A 6,058-nucleotide genomic window follows, 5' to 3' on the forward strand; every position below is an offset into this window, starting at 1 on the left:
TAGATACTGTAATCACTGGGCAGTTGGCTATTCCAAAGTGATACCCATTCTGGTTTTTCCCAGATTGGAAAACTGGGCTTAGATACCAAACTCTGCAAGGGGTTCAGAACTGAGGAACCCAAACAAGGGGAGGTGCTTGCCAGGCCAGATCAGTGCCTAAAGCCCCATCCCCTTTCCTCTCCCATTTTTTTTCTATCCATCTTAAAACTACTGTCCACTCAGCTGGTACAAGATTCCATTCCTCCGCAGCTTAACTCTATGTATTGTATGGGGAGCCTGAATGTTTACCTCTGGGCTAGGGATTTCACTAAGTGGCAGGATGTCAATAACTTAAGTTGTTGCAACACTTTAGGGTTTTCAGGTGGCCTTAAATGCTTGAAAAAACACAGATTAATTGTAAAGCTTCCCAGACATAAGATTTGGCCCTTTTGGAGGTTTCTTATAACATTTTGAAATTTCACCTGTTGGCACCCAACTTCAAACTTCTCTCTCCTCCTTCAATAATCTGTGTAAATTCTCCAAAAGTTATTTGTACTGCAGTAGGAGCTCCTGAAGTTCAACAGTTATTACTGTTTCTTCACTGGATTATTTTCTTCTATTACAGCTGAAGAGCATGGGTGGCATGAAATATTTTTAAAGCTATAGGCTCTGTTAATATTAAGATATTTAACATTATTTCTATGGTGGTAGAATTTGTGCTAATGCTTTTGCCAAATTCTTCCCATATCCCCTTTCTGGCACTGCTACCAGCCCCACTTCTTGATTCCTTAAACAGAGCCATCTCAACACAAAACTTTCATCCTCATCCATAAGACTCCGTGCCAGCAAGATGTGTGTTTTCAGTTCCACTATGCCCTTATTGTTCCTTTTACATCTCTTTTTGGAAATTATGGCTGCATGTCTCTTCCTTGCTGACCATACACCTGGAACAGTTCCCTTATATCCTCTATCAGGTGCTTGCTCTCCATCAGATTGCTTGCAAACTTCAAAACTCTACTTCCTTCATCTTTTGTAAAATCCAAACCTCCTCTCAAATTGTTTTATGTCTGCCTAATTTAAAGATATATGTGCTTAAAGACAATAATATTTCCAATAGTACTTACCAATATTTTGTGCGAAATGGAAACTATAATATACTTGTCCTATATTGAATGTGGAACTGTGTCCTTGTACTTGTTTCGTGTTCATGTTGGTATTAACCTACTCTCCAATCATTTCTCGTGGAAAAACAGAGGCCACTGAGTTTTGCTTGCAAAAAGAAAACAAGACTTGGCTTTCAAGATGGTCTACAGCTAAGTCTAATCTCTCTTTTCTAGACCTTTTAGAAGGGAAGCTATACAACAGAAACTTTAACAAAGAATGGGTTTAAAGGATATTTCAGATAAGCAGAGTAAGCTGCTTGGAACGGTTTTTAGACCAATTTAAAGTTGTCCAAAAAATAAATAAATAAATAAATAAAAAATTCCAGCACTAGGGAAAATCAAGTCCTTTCCTGATGGTTAATGCCTCCCACCAGTACCAATTCAGCAAGACAAGAGTAGATCCTTCTTCAGAAAAACTCCACTTGACATCAGTAACTTCACCAACTATCATGAACCTTCCCAGTGTGTTTTTGCTTCAGAGACCATACCACCCACCAAACCCATTAAACACTACTGACAGGATTTTTGGCCAAGATTAATGGAAAGGTTATTGAAAAGGTCACAATGGTTGAATCTGGTCACACTTGCAAGCACAGAACACACTGTCTTAATGTCCTCAGGTTATCTCCCTACAATGGAAGAGCTATCCACTGGGCACATCTACACGTGCATTAATGCCCCATAATAGGTACTAACTTACTGCACTATAATCAGCACTACTGTGCAGCAGCGCTAGCACGTATCTTTTCCAGGACGCTAATGCACAGTAAACTAATTCTATTGTGCATTAGCGCATTAGAACAGCTTCCACCATAATGCACTAAAGTAGAATTCGTCTACTGCACTTCTAGTATCTCTAGATGTGCCTACTGACGCTGAATTGTATTTCAGGACCATCCCAGATGGGGGACACTGCTGTCATAATGCAGACATACTCTTTCAGGTTCTGGCAGTAATAGAGTTGTTTCAGTGGCACTGTTGCTTTGACCTATGTGTAAATGTTAACCCAGCCTTAATTCCTTTGCCAGGTTGTCCCAATATTCCTTTAGATCCCCACTTATGGCATGACTGACTACAAGAGTAGAATATCAAGTAAATGGGCTGTAGAGCCGTTAATGAAGCCAGAAAAAATTAGTTGCCAAGAGAAAAAGAACAGATTCACAACTACGCCATCTACTTTCTGCTGAAGGTATTTGCGATCACTCCCAGGAAGCAGCAGTGGTTCATTCTACTTCTTCCCCACTATCTGCTGCTGGCCAAGGTTTTGTTTTTCCCATGATTCAGACTAAGCATAGTATTCATGCCAATCATAAGCGAGCTAAACTTTACATCTTTGCAACAGTCTATTCATTCACCTACCCAAGCAGAATTTGTACTTTTTTTACTACATATGATATTTTTCAAGGAGTGGAGCTTGAACCTAAGCTGCCATATTTTCAGGGTGCGTTTGAAGACTGTACTACTTCAAGTTCCACTTGAGAAGGTCCGTAAAAGCTATCCTGAAGTTCCAGCTACTGCTCATGGAAACAGGCACTGCTAATCAAATAAACTGGAAGAACAGGGAACCTGCACTGGCTTCTCCCTTCTTTCAGGAGTTCTGTGTGCAATTAACAGATTATAACCAGCTCATTTAATTCTTCAAAGTTTGAATTCTTGTTTATATTAGGAAATGCCTCTTAACCCATTCTCTAATGTGTTGCCTCACAGCAGATGGGGGGTATTTTCAGAGACCCTACAGTTATGTATACAGGGACTGAACCTAACACAGGATCATCAGAAAACCTGATGAATTCGTATAATCCTGGAATCATCTAGCAGAAACCCAGCTGAGTGATGCCTGACGCTACAACAACAGGTGTTGGGGGGGGGGGGGGGGGGTGTTTGTTTAAGAGAAGGGCAAACCTCCATAATTTCTGGTCTTCAAAATATCTGCCCCATTTCCTTGGTAGGGCTTATTTATTCCCTGATGTGGATTTGCTAGATCTAAGCCCAATTTCTAGCTATCACAAATGAAAGGGCTTCTTCAATATCTTTTAATATAGCATGGAATAAATTCCAAAATTAATTTTCAGGTTCTGATCATGAAATGTTGTTGTCTTGGGACGCATGGGTGAGTTTGAAGAGTGTGTAAACACACACTGCATTATGGGTAGTTTTCTTATCAAAAGATACCCACCTCCTTAAGTTAAACATTGGACCGCAGAAATGACATACAGTAGTTGCCTAAGCATATATGCCATGCATGTTTAATATTTATGAAACAAGTAAGTTCCTTAGTTTTTGCAAAACCCTGAACCCAGCGTGTGTAAAGTGACAACAGGGGAATGAAGATTTCAGCTGAAATCCAGACGTTTATCTCCAGGTATGAACTCTGATAGAAACAAAAATTTCACTAAATGAAAAGCTAAATGGGTATTCTACATTTCGAATGACTGGATTTAGACAATTAGATAATAAACACAAAAAGAAAAACTTCAGAACTTGCACTTGATCCAGTCCAAAGGACAAAGTGAAATTCTGATATTTGAGCACTAGAGCAAATAGACTCTCTATGCAGCCCAGCCTGCAGAGGATGCAAGATCAAGTGGTAAGGGGCAGAGACGCATTAAAAAAATTGCCTTCTTCCAGTTTTGCTTTAATAACATCAGCGATGGTTTGGTGCCCCTGTCTCATTTCAATGCAATTCAGCAACCAGTCGGTTCTACTGCCATTGAAGCTATAAAAATAAGGCTGTGTCTACACTAATTGACTTTGCTACCAAGAACTTCCAGGAGCAGACAGCAACCACCCACCACCAAATGCTCATCAGTGCAGTTTTAGTAGCTCCACTCAATAGCACGGTACACTCTGGAAACACACAGCTGGCAAAGGGACTGCTGCAGCAAACACTAGCTTTCTTCTGATTGGAAAGGTGGTAGATCTGTGAGCAGAAAGAAGGGGTTCTGTCACTGCAGAGGAGCTCTGAAGCTCACTCAGTTTTGCCAGAAGATCTGAAATTCTGCAAGAAAAACTAGACTGCGTACACCAGATTTAAGATGGATTAGCTTTGCATTTCAGCTGGGCCTGCAAAGAGGTTTTCATGTATACCTTCCATTAAGTGTAAGTTGTCAGATGCAGGTCTCACACTAGCACAAGGTGAGAGCTTACCTGGGAACTCTGAGATGGTTCCACAAGATTAACATATGAATCACCCCCATACTTCCATTTTTATATTACGGCATGTTATGAAGGATAAAGAGAATGGTCTCTTCTCCTGCAGACAATTAAAACTGAACAAATAATTTTTGTGACTTTTATCACTAACCTGACATTTTACAAACTAGTCAACATCCTTACAAGGCAAAAAGCCTTAACTGAGGCCATGCAAGCAACAGGAGTTCAGTGATCTGCAGTTACAAAGCAGTTGATCTTCTAAGTTTTGGAATTAGACTGTATATACAATGCTGGAAAGATAGCTACATTAAAGTATAGTGCGATTTAAAACACAATACCCACTCATGAGTAACTCCATGAGTTGAGATTTCTTCCAGAATAGAAGTAGCTTAGTTTCCAGTTAGCTAAGTAGGCTTTCAAAGTGGATTAACTAAACCACAGGTTTCCCCCCCTCCAATCCACAAGGTTCATTTGCAAGTTCATCTGTAGATAAACCTAGTCAAGAGCAGCTGAAGCTAGTTTGAAATGGATCCAGGTGTAGCCAAGCCCTAAATATTGCTTTTTCACATGACTAATTCACCTCCTAGAGGTTAGATTATGGTTTGCATAGGGATGATCTTGTCTCAGGCAAGCAGCTGAAAGAGATGACCAGCATTTTTCAACCTGTGGGTCACAAGAATATATGAAAGGGATGCAAACAAACTTTAAAAATGGATTCTCCTCTAAAGGAGAACAATGTGGGAAACTGAGGCTTTTCCCTTGCAGGCTGGCAGAGTTCCAGCCTGCCAGGGGCTGCTTCAGGCCCCCCCCATGTTTCCCCCACACATCCTGCCCCTGGTCTAGACACTAGGGGGCAGTGGGTCAGGACTGGCCACTGATGCTTACAAATGGGTCCTGGTATAAGAAAGGTTGAGAGCCACTGTTCTAGAGGTCCCTACCAGCCCTGCTGCTTTAGGATTCTCCCACTGGCAGCTACAAGCCACAGTGGTGACTTACAGGAGCTAAGTCACCTCTAAGGGAGAAAGAGGAACTACTTCAACACTAGGAGCACCCACCACAGCATCAATCAACTCGACTCGGTTCTCACTGGATTCTGCATGGGTCCATTTGGCCCCGCTGGGAAAAAGGCAATGAACACTATGTCCTTGAGCCAGGGGAAAAGGGAGAAACAGGATTTCAAAAGAAGCAGCTCTCAGCATCACGGACTCCAAGAAAGATAATAAACAACTTTTCACCTTCACCTCTGTGGCCCTGGCTGGACCTGCTACAGATACAAATGAACCTCATCAGGAGCAGCTGCAGTTATCCTGAAATGGCTCCGCATGCAGCCATGCCTCCTAAAATCTTTTTATTTCACCTTTCTGATTCATCTCCCAGAGCAGCTGTTCCCAGTCTGTGGTACATGTACCACCAGCAGTGCACACACAGCCTATCAGTGGTAGGCATGAACAAATGTATCATCATTACTTGACCTGACAAAAGCGTGCTGGTGCTACTCAAAGGTTGCATCCTCTCAAATCGCTGGTGTGCAATCTGCCAGAGTTTGGGACCTGTTAAACGTTATATTACAGTTGTATGGGATAGTTGGCAGACGGGTGATGCGGCCTCAGCCACGCGGCTGGACAAGATGCCCTCTGAAGGCCACTACCCGCCTGCTTCCAACAGGCAGCAGAAAAGGAAGCTCCCCCCTTGCCAGGGAGTAGCTCTCGCGGCACTCAAAGCACCTGACCCAACGGCGAAGGGGCTGCGGACAGCAGCGGCCG

The 6,058-nt window shown here is 42.2% G+C and overlaps 1 protein-coding gene across 1 annotated transcript in view; it reads right to left on the reverse strand.

Annotated features, from left to right (window-relative positions):
• Positions 1-6,058, reverse strand: part of LRPPRC (leucine rich pentatricopeptide repeat containing) — a 166,692-nt gene that overhangs the window by 160,395 nt on the left and 239 nt on the right. The window lies entirely within an intron of this gene.

This window comes from Alligator sinensis, unplaced genomic scaffold (genome assembly GCF_000455745.1).
Source record: "Alligator sinensis unplaced genomic scaffold, ASM45574v1 scaffold377_1, whole genome shotgun sequence".
Taxonomy (NCBI): domain Eukaryota; kingdom Metazoa; phylum Chordata; order Crocodylia; family Alligatoridae; genus Alligator; species Alligator sinensis.